At 40.1% G+C, this 21,694-nt stretch overlaps 1 protein-coding gene across 2 annotated transcripts in view; it reads left to right on the top strand.

Moving 5' to 3' along the window:
- Positions 1-365: 365 nt before the first annotated feature.
- Positions 366-21,694, top strand: part of NACC2 (NACC family member 2) — a 75,352-nt gene continuing 54,023 nt past the window's right edge. For both annotated transcript variants that reach the window (XM_067541808.1, XM_067541809.1), the window contains exon 1: positions 366-839. The gene's annotated coding sequence lies outside the window, so the exon portion shown is untranslated. The remainder of the gene's footprint in view (positions 840-21,694) is intronic.

Below are 21,694 nucleotides of genomic sequence, written 5' to 3'. Positions count from 1 at the left end.
CAGGTTCTTTCTGAAAACGTGACACGTTTCCATCAGCCCTGCTTGTTTGGTTTTTTTAAACTATGACCCAATAGCATAAGGAGTGCAGTCAGTGACAGGAGCACCTCAGAGATGGCCAGGCAGCGGGAAGCCGTGGAGGGCAGTGGAAGCTCCCCTCCCACAGGGCCGAGCCCGCAGCGTGTTCCTGCCCCAGGCGGTCGCCTGGGCCGTTTGAATAGCGGCAAATCGCGCGGTGCCCATTGCCGGTCTGCTCTCCCGCCCCTGTTAATTACCCCCCAAAGTAATGAACCGTAAAGATCGAGCTCCTCGGATCCCCGCCCCGTCCCGCCTGCTGCCCCCGGCCCGGGCGGACTGACGGACGGACGCTCTCTGGGGCTGGGACACTGACAGGCGTGACGGGGGGGCTGGCAGCTGCGAGCCCCTGCCCATGGCGTGTCACCACAGATTGGACGGGCGATGCTAGCCTACGCCCCGCCGGGATTAGGGAGTCCCCGGCCCGGGCGGGGAGCGCCTGGCTCGGGGCAGCGGGTCGGGAGGGAGGAAGAGGCGGCTGGGCGCTCGCAGGGCCAGGAGCCGGGCCCCGCGGCCCGTTGTGCGGAGGGTCCGGCTGGCCGGGGCCGGACGAAGGCGCGGGGAGGGCGGTAGTGGCCCGGGACCCGCGCTAAGCCCCGCCCGGCCCGGCCCCGCAGGATGCCTGCGGCGCTCGGCGCTGCTGGGCGAGGTCAGGGAAAGTCCATGTGAGGAGCCGCTGGAATCACTTCCTGCCGCCGAGCCGGCCAGGCAGCCGCCGCTAGGCCCGAGGGAGCCGCCGCGCGTCCATGGGGCAGCGAGCCCCGCAGGTAACCGCCCGGCGCGAGCCCCCCTGGCCGCGAGCCCCTGCCACGGCCACGCGCCGCGCCTCCCCCACCCCCCGGGGGCTCGACCCCGACCTACCCTCCCCCCCCGCCCTACCTCCCGTCAACCGTCCTCCCTCGCGGGGCACGCCCCAACCTACCCCCCTAGAGTCCCCCGAACCCCCCCCCCCCCGGCCGCGAGCCCCTGCCCTGGACACGCGCCCCGCCTGCCCCATCGGGGCTCGACCCCAACCTACCCCCCCCAGCTAGTCCCCCACCCCACCCCTTCGCTCCCAGCCTCCAACCTACCCTCCCAGCTTCGCCCCACCCTCTCCCCCTCCTGGAGTCACCCTCCCCACTCCCGCGGCTCGCCCCAACCTACCCCCCGAGTCACCCCCACTCCTAGGGCTCGCACCCTATCCTACATCCCCACCATCCTCTCCCCTGAAGAATCCCCCCCCACCCTTCTTCTCCAGGGAGACTGGTCCCCCAGCCTACACCTGCCCCCAGCGTCACCCCCACCCCGGGGGTCACCTTCCTACCACTGCTAACGGGAGACACCCGCCCCTGCTCACCCTATTCACCGGACTTGCCTCCCCATCTCCCCCCAACAGGGCAGCGCCCCCTCCCCCCCCCCCATTCCCTGGTTATTCTCTCTCTCTAGAATAATCTCTCCTGCCTGGTGCTTTCTTCCTAACCTACACCCCACAGGGGACTGAGTCACCCACCTCCCAGCCCACCCTTCTCCCAACCCACAGCAGTCTCACGGCAAACACCCCCTTCTCCCCCCACCATTAACCAGGGGACTCGCCTCTTTCCCCTGCTGATGTTCTCTCCCACCCACAGGGGACTTGCCCTGCTTGTCCCCTAGCATAGGGATCGCACCCCTTCATTCTGCCCCTTCTAACAGGGGCTTGCCCCACTAAGCCTCTCCTGCACCAGAGAGTCTCCCCCACCTCCTATACTATCTCCAAGGGGAAGTGCTCCCTCCCAAACAGGACTCAACCCCAACATATTCTGCCTATTGCACCTGAGTGCAGTCTTTTAACAGGAAACTAACCTCTACCTGTCTCCACACAGTCACTACCTGCCATGCCAGGTGATTAACCACCTTGGAGGGGACCCTGCCTGCCCCTCCCACAGGGACAATAACCCTCCCCTTTTCAAGAGGGGATTCATCCTTACCTCTGCCCTCCAACATGGGGGTAGCACTTGCCTAAGCCCTCTTCGCCCTCCATCCATGGGTCTCAGTCCTAGCCTTTTCCCCCATATGAATATCACCCTTTACTCCTTCTCATCCAAGGGAGTCACCTTTCCAGCATACTCCCTTACACACAGGAATCACCCCAATAGCCTCATTTTAGGAGCTTCATCTCAATTCTCATACCTGATCTTATTGGAGTCTCCCCCACACTTCCCCTGATCTCATTGGACTTGCTTCTGTCCTAACCTAAGGGATTTGCCGCGCGCGCCCCCCCCCCCAGAACTCATCTCCCACACCCTACCCCTGAAAAGCCACTCTCCAGTACTGCAGCTGAGTCACTCCCACATGCTTTAATCCTCTCACTGTTCCAGGGGATTTCTCCCTACTTCCCCCTGCCATCTGATTCACCTATTCAGTACATCCTCCCCAGAGGAATAAAGCCCAGTCCTGAATCTCCATCTTCCCCCACATCCTCCCTGGGGAATTCCTTCTTCCCAAGAAACAGTACAGAAACTCTTTTTTTCATCCTGTCCATTGGTAAAGTGTCACCCCCCACCCCCCTTCACACCACAATCCTTTTCTCTAAAGATATATCTTCTCCTTCCTCCCATCCCACCCTCAAAAGAACTGATAGTCCTTTGGTGCGTTTGATAAAAGGATTATGTCCAGTTGTACATAGTCATTCATTGTTCTGTACAGTGCCCAGTACTCTGCTAATGGTGACAAATAGTTATCATGAAAAGTATTTTAATCCACTCTCTAATATGGGGGAAAGGCATCCTGGACTCTTTGTCTCTCTTCTTTTCCCCAACCTCCCCAAAAAAATTCCTTTGAGGTTTTGCTGCAGTTTCCTGTTACTGGCAGGTACTGTTTTTAATTCAATTTATTGATTCAATAAAATATAAAACAGCCTTCTGACCCATGTCGTTAATTCAGTGAGCATTCAGCAAACAGGTTTTTCTTTCCCAGTTCTGTTTTTTTTTTTTTTTAATATAACAGATACAATAGATTTTAACCCTGATACTGAAGGAATAACCACAGCAAATATAACAACAAACCCCTTAACCTTTCATGGGATCAGAAACACAAACAAACATTAAGTACTTTAAGTCACATGATAAGCTATGCTGTCTTTTTGTTAATTTCAAAATTGCAGTTATTTGGGCATCTAGATAAGGAAGTGTTTTCTGTAACAAGGAGTAAAGCATCTATTAGTGGAAGAAGGTGATATTTACTTTTTCTTTTCTTTTCTTTTGTTTGGCTGGGGAGTGGGGTAGGGAAGTTGCCAGGAGAGGAGGAATGGTTTGGGAAGTATTGAAGCTTTTCTTTAAGTCTCTCTCTAAGAAAATTCTGGTAGAAATTGATTAGATTTTATGGTCTTTCCAAGTCCTATTCACCTAGCAAAATGGATTTTAGAAATAGGTTATAATTTGAAATACATTAATGAAGTGGCTACTGTGCTTAGTTGATTTTAATTTCTAAGTGTTTGTATAGATGTATGTATGTACTCTCTTGGTACTGGACGATTGTATGGCCTGAAGGGAAGGGATTTTTTTTTAAATGAGCACTCAAATGCATAGTTTATGAATAATGGCATACTATCGTTTTTGCAAAGGATGCTGTAATTCAAATGACTGCAGTTGTGGGTTTTTTCGGGGTGTGTGGAACAGATATGTATTATAATATTCCAGTATTATCTTATGCTATATCACTTAGTCAGCAAGATGCAATATGTTAAACAGCTTGTTGATGTATAAGTGTCGAAAAAATAGTAGTACTTTATTGTGGGGTGTTTTGGATGTGCCTTTCCAAATGCTGGTGTGTTATGGTACATACTGCAGTAGGCAGCATGAGGAAGTTAAAGTACATTTGCTCTGTTCAAGGACTTCTCCAAACATTGTCGCTGCTATAGGGAAATAAAATAGCAATACATTTCGCAATTTACTATGTGAGACTCACCCATCTGTATTAACAGCAAAGTACAGGATCACTTAAAACAAAGTCTCCATTACATGCTGCTTCATTAATTTGAATATTTACTTGTGTGTTTCCTCCTTTCAAAAGGCATTTGTGAGATTGTGGGTAGCTTGATGCACTTTATGCTTGCCAAGTGTTTGTCTTGTGTCCTGAGTAATTGATGATCTGGCATGCTGTTTTACTTTTTCAAACTAAAATATTAAACAGTAGTAGAAGCTGAAATCAGTAAACAAAACTGAATTATTGTTGTCCTATCAGTTGCATATTGGCTTCTAGAAGTTAATATTCCAGTGCATTAAGAGTGGGTTTCTGGAATCATGTATCTCATGTGATTCTTGAAACAATCTAATCATACTTCATACAAAGTGTTATAGTTCTGATCCGGTGAGATGCTGAGCACCTTCCAGGCCTGTTGGCTTTCAGTAAGAGCAAACAATGCTCAGCACTATCCAGAAGCAGCATCTTAAACTATATATATATGTGTGTGGTTAAAATGAAACAAAAATGCAAGACTTCTGAAAATCTACTTTCTGAAAATCTACTTTTTAAATAGCTTTAAACAAGGTAAAGCTAAACCTTTTGCCTTTTACTTGAATGTAAGTTGTTAGCCAGGCCTCGGACAGTTAGCGCACATCCTCAAGCTGTGAACGTTAGAGGTAGTAATAGCTCAATCTCTAGTAAGAGGTAAATATAAGATAATTAAGATCTTGCCCTTTATTTTTTGGGAATCAATGTCATTCCATGGGCCACTGACTATTTCATTCAGTTGTGTAAAAACAACAAATATTCTCACAATCAATGTTTCATACAGGGTTATATGAAAGAGGAGGTGGTGGAATCTGAATGCCCAAGAGAAAGAATGTATTTACGGGAGTTGAAATTGTCCTTGAAGAAAATTTTAGCAACCTTTTAAAGTAATTAATTTTGTTTAATGAAATGTGAATTTTTTTCTTTAGTACAAAAATAGAAAAATGGGCATAGAACAGTATTAAAGGGATACTCCGGTTAAATAGGATATATATTTCAGGTAAACATAATTTTACAAAACAAATTTCATTATCCTAGTTAATAAAACACTGTAGATTCTAAAATCTGGCTTAATATTGCACCATTAATGTTTATGCTTTCAACTTCTCTTAATTGGACAGTTGCAATAAACAAACAAACTGACCAGTCCATAGAAAGTTTCATCTTGTGGTTCTCCTGCACTTGCACAATATTACAGTGTTTGGTTTGCAAATACCATAGAGGAGCACTGAAAATCAAACAAAAACATTTCCATTGGAATTTAAAGAAGAAAATGCCAGGTATATAGACATTTCTATTAATTGTACATTTTGAGAAACCTTGTTTCTATAACACTTAAATTTGGGGCATAAATTTACTTGATGGCACTCTTTAATAGATCTTGAATTGTGATGTGTGTATATATAGTACCTGTAATGTAAGATGTTGCTGTGGTTAAGAGATGGGTGAAAACTTCCAGTACTGGAATCCAATTTAAAGTTAGCTTTAATAATTTTGTTCATAGAGTTTAAACTCCATTGTTCCAGCTTCCCAAAGTTTTATCTTGGAAGAAGCCTTTCTGTAATTGTGTTGCTTATTACTAGCTACACTAATTCTCTCTCTCTTTTTTTAAGGGTGTAGAAGACATGTAAGTTAAAACCATATTTAGCGTGTTGACAGCATGTGTATATACAGTATATATAAAAATTACTCCTGGAAACGATGGTGACTACTTCACACTTACGTATTTTTCAGGCTATGATAATACCTTCCTATAAAATGAAAGAAACTTCACTCCACAATTTAATAATAAATCTGATCTTCCTGGATTTTCCTAACCCTGGGAATCTTTTTGGCCTCTGACAGATTTCAGTTTATATGAAATGGTGCCATTAGCAACAGGTTGGGCTTTAGTTCTGTGAGCTCTGTCAGCCCGAAGATGTGAAGAGCACTGTTTTACTGAATTGATTGGCCTTTTCATGTGGCTCTAATCATGAATGTTAAACTGGTTTGGAGAAGATAAGAACGCTCCTTCCCTCCAAATCTTTGTCCATTTCTAGACCTGGACTCAAAACAAACATCTCTGTAAAATTCAGATAAGTCTTTTTAGCACCAGGTTTCAGTTAGGACCAGGCAGCGAAGTACCGAGAGATATGATGCTGTTTTGTGGTATTTCCAGTTGGTATTCGGAGTAGAAGTACCAAAAATATCACAAGAGAGCCTGTTTAACTCATCGTTTGCAACCCTGAAGAGATCTGGGTTAGCTTCAGAGAAACCTCCACACTTGTATGTATTTATCGAAATCAGACTGCAGACCATCGCTGTGTGGAATGGAAATATTTATTTTAGACGATCTTATAAAGTATGATTTCCCTGCCAGGTCTCCTGGAGGGTTTCTGTTCTGCTGTGTGCATCTGCAGATATGTACTTTATCTGAAAGCTGGCTTTATTGACACAATAGTTCTTAAACTGGTATATGGCGCTCTGACACCATAGGCTGGTATGTTGCTAAGTATTTTATGGAGCCATCTGATTGTGGATAAACATAGCAAAGCAATCTTACAAAATGATGATGTGACTTTACCATTGGCTATCTCCCTACAGTGTTTGTGTTTAAAAATACCTGACAAAATGGGGTTAGAATGGTGATTCGGCCGTAATTTGAATTTTCCTAGATTTTGAGTTTATGCCTAGACAACCTGTTAGTAGTAGCTTTCAGTGGGGAAAATAGAGGGGTTATTGTGAGGTAGAAAAGAATAATTGCTTCAGAGAGTTCTAGTGATGATACAAGGCACAATAGCAAAGCCACTTAAAGGGACAGTTAAACTGTTTAACATTTTAGATTGATTTGGCCAAACTCACTCAGAGGTAGAAGAAAATGGAAGGTTAAAGGCATGTCATTTTTTCTACAGACACTGATATCTTCATTATTTATTCTTTCTTTTGATTATTTAAGCTTTCTATAAACACCTGATGGCCGGGGAAAGTTCTGTGTATTGCTGTTATTCAGTCTCTCAAACTCTGCTGGAATCTATGATGCCAGCTGAGCAACTCCTGTGAATTGCAACTTTGCAATCTCTTTTCCATTGCTTACTGTAGTTCTCTGAAGTCTTAGCAATTCAGTTAACCTTTGCCCTTTATCAGAGCTTTACTAACTAGGTTTGATGGAACCCTCTAAAGTTTTTTGTTTTTTCTGAAGCACATTGAGAAATAGGTTAACCATGCTAAAGAGGGTGAGGCTCTTCGTTTTCTTTCTACCTGACTTTTTTTTTCAAACTGACAGGAATTTTGATAACCTTGTTTCTTTTTTAGCAAATCAAGTGTCATGCCACTTGCCTGTGGATGAGATCATTTGCAAAATATGTTTCCCAGTGTCTTCAGGCATAATTCATTGACAACTGTAATTGCTCATTTGCTAAGAACTGTGATTTGTTAACAAGTTTTAAGTTCAACTTGTTTTTATTTAAAAAAAAAAAAAAAAAAAGCTAATGTTTGAAAGCAGAGATTTTAAAATATTAAATTGTACACTGTATTTATCCATATATGCTGTTCTTAACTTGTTAAATTACATGATCTTACAGAGAGGTAAATAATCATGCCGAGAGACTTCAGGTGTGGGGCATTGCACTCGTTTTGCCATGTGATTTCTCTTAAATGGGGACAGGTAATAAAAAATCCTACAGCTCAGCCAGATGATGTGACATAGATCAATGCACAATGGGAACTCTCTGAGCTTGGGTCTCCCCCTTCCTTATGGAGGGCATCTCAGCCACCTCTGCCATATCAGGCCCTTTCTCATCCTCCCTCCTCATTCCAGACTGGGTGGAGGCCCCTTCCTAGAATACATGATCTGTATGAAGGGAAGGGTGGAAACATGAAGGCCTGATGTGAGGAGTGGAGGAGAGGGTGTGTGGGGAGTGGGGGATCATGCACATTTTCTTTCCCTGCCCCCTCATAGACTTTAAGGCCAAAAGGGGTCATCATGATCATCTAGTGTGACCTGCACATCGCAGGTCACAGAACTTTGCCCACCCACTGCTGTAATAGACCCATAACCTCTGGCTGAGTTACTGATGTTCTCAAATTTTAATTTAAATACTTAATCCTCTAAATGGTCTGGAAATTTGATTTTTTTAGAAAACTGCATGCAAAGTAAATTTTTATGTTTCCCTTCCCAACCAGACAAAAATGTTTCAGTGCATTTTTTTTCCCCAGGTAAATGGGGATCACTGCCACCAGTCCAGCAGTCACAAGCAACCCTATAATAACAAACCAGGGTAGGGGCTCAATAAATTAACACACTTTTCAGGAGCAAGAAAGGCTGATTTTAAACTTCAAAAAGATAATTATAAAATCTACATTTAAACAAAAGTAACTTGACTACTTTTTTTCTTTTATGTAATGACTTCAAAGTACTTTTAAAAAGTTTCTCTTTGTGTATCTTTTCAGATTACTAATTCTCTCCGACTTTAAGGGGTGTTTAAAAGCATTAACTAGAAAAGGGGGAAGTTTGTGGTAACATTGGTAGTCTGTTGACTCCTGGTTTAGTGGCACAGTTCCCAAATACTGCCAGTTTTCTTTGGAAGTAAGTGCCAAGAGTTAAGGGTAGCAGAATGAAGGGGGAGGGGGTGACTCCATCAAAGTGACCATATATAGTCATTGGGATGAGATTAAATACTTTACCTCACAGTGACATCCCAACAGCAATAAAGCCAATAATATTAATCATTTTGTAAAAACAGCAAAAAAAATTCCTCACTTTGTAGCAACTAATTGGTAGCAATCAGGGCTCTTTGAGGAATCTATTGATTAAGGGAGAGAAGCCAGATGTTTTTCATCCTTGGGAGTCTGAAGGCAAAAATTCAGCAGCAAGCTGAAGGATAGCACATGCGAAGAATTGTAAGTTAAATGTGACGGAGCCTGTATTTGTTCAAGCTGGTGGCTTTGAGCACTTGTGTGGAAAGGGGACATGTAGTCCAGTGCCAGCAATGATTTCTTTCCATTAATGCTTTAACACCACAATATTCATTAGAGAGGCCTGTGGCAGCCGAAAGCTACGTATTGTGGGTGCGTGGATACGTGCTTCGCATGCCAGTTCCCTATGCCACAGGATACTCTAGTTATGTGATGCATTAGAAAAACAGGAGGTAGGCTTGAACATATAACTTCTCGTAGCAGTGTAGAAAAAGAACATACTGTAATGTCAGTGTAACAATGCCACAGTTAAGGTGGGGATAGCATTTCTGTTATAAATTCCTGGCCCTGCAAGGTGCTGAGCCCCATTTTTAAATTATGAGGTGACAGACACAATGCCACACAAGTGCATGAATTAGTTATTGGAGTTACAGAAAGTTCTAGTTGAAAGACAACAGCTGTATACTTGGAAGGTTTGGTGGGTTATGTTGGTTTTGATAAATTAAAATCACTTGGTTTCAAAGCAAGACATAACTGGGTTTGGCAAGTACTTGAATCAAATACCTTCAAGGGAGAAAGGTCTGTGAAGCCTTGTGCCAGACTGTTTACAACCTGCAGATAGTCATTTTAGTGACAGTACAAGCAGATCCTCCTGTCTGTTGGATGCAGAAGTTCGTGGTTCAGTTCCTTGCTGGAATGGAGTCGTCACAAACAAGGATAATCCTTCATTAGATATTTGCTTACTTGGAACCCTTTCCATATTTTGCACTGGGCACATCAGGCTTTGTAATCTATATTTATTCCTGTATAATGAACTTACGCATGCTTTTTTATTATCATTAGGTTGAGATGGTACTTTTATTGAAAACCTGTATTTTTACAGCTTACAGACAATTACAGTTTGTGCTGAAATTTCTCATGCTGATTCTCATCCTAGATGACTTGTTTTGGGGACTGGACATTCAGGTAAAGATGCATCTCTGAATGTTTTGCACTCTTTGTATCGCTCCAGTGCAGCTCCACTTGCACTACCAGTCATTGGTATAAATACCTGTTCCTGCTCTACACTACTGTGTAACCTTGCTTGTACAATGGAGAAAAGACCTGTGTGTGTGACTTCTATCTTTACATACATACTATGCACTATATTTTCTCTTTCTCTCTCTCTCTCTCTCGCACACACACACCACACACTCTTCATGCAACATTAAAACTGAGGTTTTAATTGCCCAAAGTTAGGAAATAGAGAAAGATTCCCCACAGCAATCTTATGTCTTTTCTTCACATATATGCATTCCAGTATGATCATATATGCATCATTCTTTATATGATCGTTCAACGGTGAGAAATTCTCAAATTTACTGAAGTACATGATGTAACAGGCAATAATAATAATAGAACTTGCATCCTAAGATGTTGCTCTGGTAAATCACTGTAAATAAATGAATCTGTGCATTGCAATGTTTTAACTGTCTCTTTTTTTTTTTTTAAACTTTAGGTGTACATTTTGTAATACAACACGTTCTGTTGTCTTTTTAATGAAAGACTTTATTGTAGTGTGTCCGTGAAACTTTGAATTTCTTGACTCTTGCATGAAAACAATCTCTACTTTAATGCAACAACATTAACATAGTTTTCAACATCTAAGTAATTTCCCATTGCAGCACAAAGTTCCTTCTGTTAAATTTTATGTTGATTTTTGTTGTTAGTAGTTTTTCTTTTCCTTTCCTTTCCTTTTCTTTTCTTGAAGCATATAAAACCATTAGTGTGAAAGGAGATTAAAAAGATATACATTACAATTAAAATGTTAATTAAATCTTCATCGTACAACTTTTGAAACCATGTAGACATTAATCTTTATTGGTCTTGTGTATGTATGTTAACTTTGGTGATTTTTATTCTATACTGACCCCTGCTGAGAGAGTTGTTCTATAATTGGATTTTAAAAAAAGAGCAAAGCTTTTAAGAAAGAAGAAGTTGAAAGTACTCTTTGGTTTTCTATATTGCTATCCATAGAAAATAAACATTGAGAAATCAGCTTAGTAGCCAGTTATGTTACTCCAAAAATATTGGGGGGTGGGAGGGTAGGTGGGAAGAGATGTCATTTTCTATTTCTAGCCCTTAACTCTTCCTCATCTCAATGTTTTTCATTCTCTCTATATGAATACAGGCTGCACCCACTACTTCACAAAGTTTGCTTTTGATGAATGAGGTTATTGTGACTTCTTCCCTAATTACTGATTAAGAAACAAAGCCTTGATTTTTGTTTTAATTCAGATTAAGAAACAAAGCTTTGACTTTCGTTTTAATTCAGATTTTTTTTTTTAAAAAGAAAACCAGAAATTTTGAAATGTTGCAGAAGGAAGGAAAAACCTTCTTGAAAATGCATAGTTTGAGATTATAGATTACATTTTATTTACTAATGACTTGATCATGATAAACATTGATCCCAAAACTCCCGTTAATCTCAGTGCAGATGCCAGGTGCTTATTGTATAGGACCTAGGTATCCTACCAGTAGATGTACAGTTCATGGGGGTAGAGTGGTGTGCTGTGGCTAGAACAGAAGACTGGAAGACAGAATCCTTGGTTTCTGTTCTTGTCTCTTACTGACTCTCTGACAGGACATGGATAAATTGAAGAACAGAATAGTGATCCAAGTGTAAAATGAGAATAGTAATATGGGGTGTTGTGCGGATTGTTTGTAAAGTGTTTTAAGGTTCCTGGGGGAAAGTTAGAATAGAATGGCAAAGAATTATTTGCAGTAATTACCTCATCTCTTCCTCTTTCCCGCCAAAATAGTGAGGAATTTCAATGTTTCTTGAGGTTTTACAAGAGCTTTGTTAAGTGATTATTAGGGTTTCTGCAGAGTACACAGTATTTGGAATGGAGCCATCTTTTTTCCTATTCTCCAGAGCAGACTAAGGAGTAGGATTGACTAATTTACAGGCTGCGTAGTGAGTCGACCACAGAACTTCTTGATTTACCAGGCAGTTCCTAGGAAACTTGCCATGTCCTCTTCAACATAGCAGACTGTACTTGTTTAGCTTAACATTGTCAAGCTCCTAGATCATCCAGAACACTCTATTGATAAGTCCCAAATTTAAACATATTACATTCTTAGATGTTCTTTTGTAAAGTTTTGCTTTATATAATTATAAGTCTTGAGTCGTCTACACCGACTACAGGATATTAGAGAAATAGTAAGCAGAGATCCTTTGCTCAAGAGCTGAGCTGTCATTCTCAGCATCAGGACAGAGTATTGAATTGAGAATAGAATGGGTGTGCTGCTTCATGAGGCAATAATGCAGTTCACGAGTGAATAAACAAACTACAGAGTCAAAGGATGAGTACGCCCTGATGAGGGAGCTGGATTATTGCCGAGTAAAATGAAACACTCAGCCCCGTTAGCATTTATGCTGCAAGCATGAGTAAAACCTCCTAAGCAGAAATTTGCAAACTACATAGGAGAACTGATTATCTCCTGTTTGCTTTGGGTTATGCAGCAGAATCTCCTCACTTTGTCATCACAAGCTTGTTTTGCTATGGAAATAAACCTGCACTGAAGACTTTAAGGTAGTGAACGTTACTATGTAATCCTCCAAATTAGGTGAGCTGCCATCTTGGACTTGCCTGAAGCCTATGCAAGGTGACATCTTCGGGCCTTCTGAAGAAAACTTAAGTGATTTCTTAGAGGAGAAATCATGTCCTGCTTGTGTGTTGTGAAGCACTGAACACATTGTTGGCATTTAATCCCGAGTGCATTTCATTTGTTGTAAGATATGAGGTGTTGGAGAGTTTGGGTAACCAGGCCTCTTTGCTGGAGTCCAAAATCAGCTGTTCATTCCTTCTTTAATTAACATTCATTCATGTTAATTGGTCTCAAGTGCCAAATAGAAAATGTGGGGAATTTGCCTAGCAATCTGTAATTTAAGGATTATGGGTGTAAATGAGATTTTGGGGTGAGGACCCTGAGGCTGCTTGTGTTTCTTGAATGTTTGAGTCCTTAATGGAATGAGAGAAGTTGTTCGCTTCTTACTTGCTAACAGCAAGAGTTGTGGGAAGGGGTAAGGAACAGATAGTTATTTGCTGAATGCTGTGCATCAAGAGTGCAAAATATCATATGAAAGGCAACAGGCAGTTGCAGGCAGAGTTCTGATATAAGAGATTCTCAGTTTGCATTGTGCCCCGCCTGTGCAGCTCAGCTGCTTAATTTTAGGCTTGCCTTTGTGGGTGGCCAAAAATGTTTATCAGGATTTGAAATTGGATTATGCCCTTATGTACCTGCTAAGGTTCTGGGCGGATGGTTGATGGTCAAGGGAATTTATTTCCCTGACTGATTCTGAAGATGGTCCATGCAGGCTCTGAGGACACTTGATTTCAGGAGTATTTATTGGAATTGTACCATTTTATTCTGCAGAATACAGTCTTCATAGTAAATTGAATCTGAGATCATTGTATTGTACATACAGTTTGAAATATATTTGTCCTGCTTTGGTAATAGAAGTATGTGATTTTATGTGTGGGTTAGTCTGAGGTGAGATTGTGCTCTTAATGTCTATCTGAGTGTGTATTTAGATTTTTACTCTTGACCAGGGAAGGTTAGTTCATTTTTAAACTACTTGGTCATGGTTATTAAATCTTAGTCTCACATTATGCATTTAAAATGAGAATGCATTAGCTTCCTGTTGGTGTGGTCTGACAGAAATTCTCAGTCTATACCCACATGTGAATGGGATGTTACCAAACGTATTTGGTTATAGAGCATCCTTCTAGAACTCTTCTTTTTAGGTTAAGTTCCTAGCCTAATGAGGTACATAACCATGGTGCTTAACAAGGTAACAAGTGTTGAGGTCTTTTATGACTGGATAAGACTACACCTAACCTTCACAAAGAGGGTTAGCTGATTGCTATCAATGAGGATATCTTTTTGTCCTGCCCATGTTGTTTGTTATATGCATTTACACAAGGTGGTGAGATCTGGTTCTTTCAGTCTGAGAAAAGTGGTGGTGGTTGTGCAGTTTTAATTTCTTGTACTCTAGAAATGGTTTCATGATCAATTATTTGGCGTCTGGTCACATTGTCCAACTTCACTAAAACGTTTATTACACACAGTGAAATCTAAGGGACCGTGGTGAGATAAAATAACCTGGGTGATTGTAGCAAGTAATATAGGCTTAGATTCTGCCTTCCTACTCATGTCGAGAAGTAGCTTACCGTAGGTGTAGTCCCATTTAGATCAGTGGTATGGTACTACTCACCATGAGCAGGGGTGGAAGAATCTGGGCCTTAGTCGGTATGGCATTGTATTAGAACTTAAGTTCTTGATCTTCCCTTAATTTATACAGTACATCAGAAGCTCTTGTGAAATCTAATGTGCAGTAGCATCAGCACAGGAAAAAGCTCTGCCTTCTGTGAAGCCAGACTGTTGCAGTATAATTTGTTTTGTAAGATTTTGAAAGCCAGTGTTGCAATATGTAACAGTAGAATAGTGGGAAGATGGTCAGGTGGTTCTTAGGGCTTCAACAGACAGATTTCATGTCTGTGTGTTTTTGCAACACCTTTCTATAAAGGGAAACATAATTTAAAATATGATTACTTAGTGTTGTAACAGTCTTCTCAAACGTTTTTGCATTATGCAGAGATCATTATCAGAGGCTGATATTAACTTGCAAAGAATATTATGCAAATCGTTCTCCTGTTCTAGAAAGAAATTTCCTTCACAATGCAAAGCGTGACACAAAAAAATATGCAGAAGCTTTTGGCAAAATTACATTTAGAAGATGTAACTGTTTTTCTGCTTACTAGCACAATCCATTTGTGCCTTTCTACTGGATTTTTTCAACCCCAGACGATAAAGTATGAATTTTAAAATAACGAGGGTTGGGACATTGCATTGCACTGAGCTGGTAATGGACAGGAAGCTTTTTCCTTTCTAGGTGGTGGTTCTGAAGCCAGTCCAAGTTGGTACTGACCAAAAGTTGTTACCATTTAATGTTTTTTTTTTTTTTATGTTCTCTGATGGTTTCAGTCCCGTTCCTAATGGACAGATACCTATATCATATCATATACCACTACCAGTAGAGCATTTAACTGATCCATCTCTTTTTGTTAATGGTAAAATGTACTAGTATCCAAAACTAACCTAAACTTCCAGTGCTATAAAATTACCACATTATTAGTAGCCTATATTATTGTTATCAATGTAGTCAGTTTAAACTACTCTAAAGGATGAGGGGTGGGTACAGTTTTAGAGATCCAGGACTGAAGCCCTAATTCTGCCTTGAACTTTGCACAGTCACAGAGGTGTTCTTGCACAGAATTTGTTCCAGGTTTGGGATCTTTGGTTGCTTATGTCCATTTTTCAGTGCATCAGCCCATTTTAGATGAAATCCTGGCCTCATTGAAGTCAATGGGAGTTTTTCTATTGATTTCATTGGAGTCAGGTTTTCACACCCTATATTTTACTATAAATCAGCATTGTTCAGAGTTACTCTCTTTTGTGGCATATAAACAAGAGTCTTTACTAAAATGAAAGCAGAGGATCATTTTAGGAACCAGACGGAGAGTTTGCCCAAACAATAGATTAATGGCTGATTAAAACAGACTCTAACAAACACTGTAACCTGCTTAAATAACTAAAATCTCTATAGGTTCATAAATTACATTGGAGATTGAGAAGATACTTTCACTGTAAAACACAATTTTTCAGGCATTTTAAAACTGTTTTAAAAACCATAGCTTTCGGACAGAAATTTCTCAGGCTATTTCTCAGCACAACAGTGACTGAGAGAGGTCAGTAAAATTCCAATTGGCCACTGAATTACCACAGCATGAAAAAACAGGAGTGGTTTTTCACCTGCCAAGAAACGTTGCACACTATTTTTGTGCGTACGGTTAAATAACTCACTATTTTAAAATCAAGCTAAATGAAATAAATAAGCTGGCAGTGATAGCATTCATCAAGCAACTTCAGCTGGATGCTCAGACATTGACGGGCTGGAGCTCTAGCTGCAGAGTTTTCCTTGTTAGTAATGGGTGAATACTAAACCTGGTTTGTTTTCTGCTTTAATGTACAAAGAAATAGACAGATACATCTGTGTTTGTATGTTTAAAAAACCTCTTACTGAGAGAGCATCTGGATTGACTGAGAAACATTCTGCGCAGTGTAGATTTCTGTATGAACCACAGAGCTTGGCTGGATATGTGCACTTATGCCTTTTGCCAACATGAAATACATATTTTGGTGTCACAGAAGAGAACTTTAATACCCTAAAAGTGGCCTCAGGGTGTGGATATGATGTGATAATTATACTAGTGAGCAATTACAACAATTGGCTCTGCCTCATGCTCCCTGCAGCCTGCCTTGGGCATCTCATGATAACAAGTGCACCCCTTGTAATGCATCATGGATTGAATATATAGATATAAAGTGAGACCTACTTAATTAGTTGCTGCGAAGGAATAAATCCAGTTTTTAAAAAAAGTTTGCGTGGCATAGTGAATTAAGGTAGTGAGATGTTTTAACCTAAACACAGTGGCAGAGAGGAATATTTTATCTTCTGGGTTTGTGTTGCATAAATGTTTTCTTTCATAGTACAGACTTTGAAGGAACAGTGTTAAGTATATTTTAAGAGTTGAACTTTAATTCGTTTGTGGCGCCCTCATAGAAGTGTTACATGTACATTCCATTTTCCATATGACCAACGGTAAATTCCCCCTCTTTCTCTGCTTCCAGTGACCCATTCAAGTCTGCATTTGTTTACTCTGTAACACTGATAAGGAATCCTGGATATGACCAGCAGCCATCCCATCATCTGCTTTTATCTTTTCAGATCTTAAGTGAGGTTAGAAGGGAGCCCTCCAAGGAACATCTGCAGCAGGTGCGAGAGGAAGTGGTGTTTGTGATTCTTTCGGTGGTGCGCTTTCCTCTCACTCAGTACTGAACCAATGCAACATCACTGTGCAAGAATGTGTTGCGTGGTTGGAATTGCTGCCTCTCAGCTATTACCTGCAAAGTGAGGACTTGACTGTTACATATCTTGTTGCATTTAGTTTAAAGGTATTAGGTGTTAACCTCGCTGTCCTGGCTAACTTCTCACTCATGCAGTTGAATTCTGCCTTCCTAAATTTCCTGTGCATTTTCAGTTGGATACGAGAGTCCTCTTTACTTTCCATAAGACATTGCTGTACTTTTGCAGTGTGCCATTAAACAGCTGTTTGTGCTGCACCCCAAAGGTAGTTACATTTCATTTCTGGGTACTTTGATCCCTGCATATCCTTTACGTTTTGTTCCTTCTAACTGTGCTGAGGCACTAGATCACAAAATCCTGTTCCTGCATACAGTAACTGTTTTTCTAATTTTCCAGTAACAATCATTTAAAAAAAAATTTCAGAATGCTAGAGCATATCAGACTTTAAGGTTGAATTTTGACCTCAAATACTGAACTTTTTTCACTTTTAGGTCAATCTGAAAATGTGCCAAGATGCCTGACCTGTATGAGGAAAAAGTGACCGCTCAGCTGGTGCATAGTGAGACATCACTTTCATTTAGCCTAAATAATGTAGTTGTATTATGGAACCTTGTGAAGTAGGAGAAACAGAACATTGGCCAATCCACACTTGGTAGCCAAGGGAAGATGCTTCAAAATTCTTTAAAAATACAGGTGTTTTTTCCTCAAAATTAAAGCTTTTATAGGTGAGGGAAACATCTGCATATGGAAATAAAGTTTAATTTGTTTTTACAGTATTTCTGAGAAGGGCATTTGCAGTGTGTTTATCATCAAACTCTTTCCATTTTTTCCCCCTATTTATGCTCCCCCATTACCCAGTTAGCTCATTATTAGCCTGCATGTTGGCATAGTATTCACACATACTTTGCTGCAGGGAAAATCATCCCACATTTGAGAAAGCACGCTTCCAAAATGGGGTTATTACCACACATCCAGAGCCAGGTGATCCACAACAAAATATTTTGTTTGTGGCTGGAAGGTGCTTTAATGGTAAACATCTCAAAGGTTGATCCACAACAAAACAAGTCTAGGCAAGCCATTGGCTACTATATTGTTGATTATAAATCCCTACCACACCTACATTAGAACTGCACATTGTAGATGCAGTGCTGTCTATTATGCATTTAAAACACTGAGGTTAAAATTAGATTTTTTAAATTTATTTATTTTTTTTCTTTTGGGCAGGGAGGAGGAAAAGTTTTTCCTGACTAACAGAGTCAGAAACTCAGTTGATTATGCAAATTCTGAGCAGGATAAATGATTATTCCAGACCAATCTAATTTGTATGTGTAATAAAAGGTGTCTTGGAAATGAATTATAATAGTGTTTAGCACAGGTTATTCTTAAATGAATTACAGTATCATGCTTTTAGAAAAATGTAATTACTTAGTAATTTTGGAGTACTCCCCTTCTCCCTGCCTTTTGGAGTCCTTTTTGGTCAGATAAGTCAAGAAAAGTATATATTTAACCATTGAAATCAATTTGTTATTAGTTATATGAAAATTGCAGTTAAATTAACAGGGCAACTACCATATGTTCCATTTGAGGAGATGTGAGGGCTTCACAATCCACTATGAATGATTGTGACATGGAAAAATGGGTCATTGCACAGATTCAGTAAAATTCTACAAGTGGTGCGTGCTACCACACCGCTACGAGCTGCTCTGCACTGGTGTGTTCTCAGTTCTCCAACTGGTCTTCTAATGGAAGTCACACATATTACACCTTTGCTTTATATCTAATGGACAATATAAACCACTTTGTTTCTAAACAGCATAGAAAAGTAGCTATGAGTCAATAATCTTTACTTAAGAAACTAACCTCCAAATGAAAGATTAAAGTTCAGCCCGAAGAAGGTATTAAAACCATGAAGAATCCTATGACTTAGAGAAAATAAAGTTTCAAGAAAAAAATGATCCTGTGTCTGGCACGGTGGGGATATTTTTAGTATAAAACATCTTCATTTCTTTTGCAAAGTAATTAGATGAAAACCTTGGTTCTGGGGTGGCTGTGGGTTTTTTAATATTTATTCTTAAAGTTATTCTTGAAGCACTGGAAAATAATTGAGTAAAATAAAATCCACAAGGTTTAAAATTACCTCTAGCTTAATGTTTTATTTAGAAGGTTTTCTAACTGACATTCTGTTTAATGATTTAGGTCACACAGCTCTGAAGAGTGTTGTTTTTTTTTCCTTCTCTTTACATTTAAATTTGGGACTGCTTTTCTCAGCCTTCGAAATTCAGAACCATTGTACAACATTACTGGCTCCCATGAACCATTGTACAACATTACTGGCTCCATTTGCTTTGTCACTTCTTGTCTCCCGAGCTCGGAGAATCTCACTCTAATTATTCTAAATCACACTAGTGCAAATGAATATCCATGTTTGGAGGATTGAGACCGTGTTGTCATGACAATCGCTGTAAGGTCATGAGAAACTCATTGATATTGTTCACTGCCTCTCCCAGGAGACTTCCTATACACTTGCAAAACTATGAATTTTGGTGTTTTGTGTAACTACTTTCAAGTAGTTTTGAGACAAGTTTTCTCAAATGATTCTTTGATGAATAACATGCTATATCTTGAAATAATTTGTGTCAAAACCCATTCTAGTGTCTGGGAATGCTCTTACAGCGGTGTCCCCAAAACAATTGCCATATTTCAACAATCAGGTGCCCCATTATGTCTGCTCAAGGTTTTATGCAAATTGTGCTCTTTACTGCTTGATAACTGAAAGGTCTACAAGTTCAGGTGAAATGAATTATTGGCTGGCTATCATATGTCATGTGCTGCTGACTTGTGATCTTTCTTTGAAAATTAGAACTGGCCAGAAGTTGATACAAGGAAATGTTTTAGACTTTGTATTTTAGGTGACTTTTTTCCCCTAAGGGTGGGCAGTTCATAGCTCACAAATACTACTGACTGTAACAGTTTGGTATTGGTATATTGTTGTCTTCTAGGCTCACTCTGTCTATTGTGGATTGTTAAAAAAACCAAAAACCACTGTACTTTGTTTTGGTTGGGAGAGGCCTTGTTTAGATACATTTTTAATGCTGTTTCCTTAATCATATCAATCTATAGCATTCACAGTTTTTTATTCACTACTTTTGGCCAGTTTCAAGGGGCTTTAAAGGAGTTCCATGAACAGTAAGTTTTAAAATGACCTTTTAAAAAAAGTTAGGTTGATGGCAGAGAGTATTTGTAATGGACTTTACTGGAATAGGGGTCCAATCCTGAATGTACTGTGATTTTTATCAGAACACTATTTTTTAAAATTACTTATAATTAAGCTGCTGGCAAATGCAAGGAAACCAAAGTCTAAAACTCCATGACTTAGCTCTGCTGGCCTGTGCTTTACATTATGCCTAGATACCATTTGAAAGTTCCTCTAATTTCCAAACACAGTAAGGTGAATTAAGGTTAAAATTTTAGCCTTCAATACCAGTTTCCTTATTTTTGTGCCTTTAAGACACCTTCAGAGTTAGTTGACTGTGTGTAAGAGATGATACCGTTGAAAAATGTAGCCATTATAAACTAATGCAAACAAGATTTTAGGCAACATTAAATAAATGTTATTATACTGGACTCTAACTACTCTAATCATGCAGATGCTTCATACAGTTTTTTAACCTGATGCTTCAATGTAATAGTGGAGGTGTTTAAACTTTTTTTTAATTGTAAAAGTTCAAAGTACAGATATAAGTGGCAAGACAATTAAAAAATCCCTCACAATCTGTGGTTAGAGATATTCCTTCTGGTTCAAATTGGAGGGTGGTGAAGCCATAAAATGTTTTTAATAAATTTTATATTGAATCACGTCCCAATAATAGAGCTAAAAGAGAATAAAAATTAATGTGGAAGCATTGCAAAGAACAAGAGTGAGTGCTGAATGAGGGCAAAAAGGTGGCTCTGGAGAGGTGTGTCTCAGTCTCCAAATCTCGGTGGACTTTTATTTGTAAGAAAGCTAGAGTTCAAAATTTCCCCCATTTCAAAATTTATTTTAAAATTAAAAAAAAAAAAATTTAAAAAGTTTGAGCCCAAAAGATATTCAAAACACACTTACATTTTTATATACTCTGCTAGTTACAAATATTATGTGAACTTTTGCATAAGATTTCAAAATGCTCAGCAGCAATAATGACTTTTAAAAATGTTTCTGTAGTTTTATAAGGGCAGAAGACGGGGCCATTTTAAATGTACAAAATGAGTCGCAACAGGTTCTTGCGCTTCATGACCGTTCACCCATTTCTAGCAGAAAACTGAGGGTGCTGCAAGAGGATGCTGTTCTGGTAGCACAGCTGGGAGTACAGCAGTACCGTTCTGGTGTCTACAGTTTGTTAAATGACATGAGCACCAGGCTCCAAAGCCAGAAATCCCACTTCAGCATGTATTCTATCGAGCTTGGAAGAGTGGAGGGAAGGTCAAGTTGAAAATGAAGTTGACTTTCTCCACTGAACTGTTGCCCTGAAAGGCTCTCTAATTTACTGCTGACTTTTGATACTGATACTAGACACAAACTCTGTGTTTAAAGGAGAGCATATCTGAAATAGTGCAGGTGGGAGTTCTGATGGCTGAAAGATGACTTCTCACAGGGTAGGGTTCTTCGTCCTGGAACAAGATTTAGTCTTTCCCTTCCCAAGGTTTGGAAGAGGACTTCAGTCTACAGTTTAAAATTTCCCTTCAAACCTTGGGAATGAACTGCTTCTGGCATTGTTTTCCAACGCGAAAACTTACTTTTATGCAGGCAGC

This window comes from Emydura macquarii, unplaced genomic scaffold, assembly GCF_026122565.2.
Source record: "Emydura macquarii macquarii isolate MOO-44397 ecotype Brisbane River unplaced genomic scaffold, CSIRO-AGI_Emac_v2 contig_691, whole genome shotgun sequence".
NCBI lineage: Eukaryota > Metazoa > Chordata > Testudines > Chelidae > Emydura > Emydura macquarii.
The sequence above is the reverse complement of the archived record's forward strand: the minus strand, read 5'-3'. Positions and strand labels throughout refer to the sequence as shown.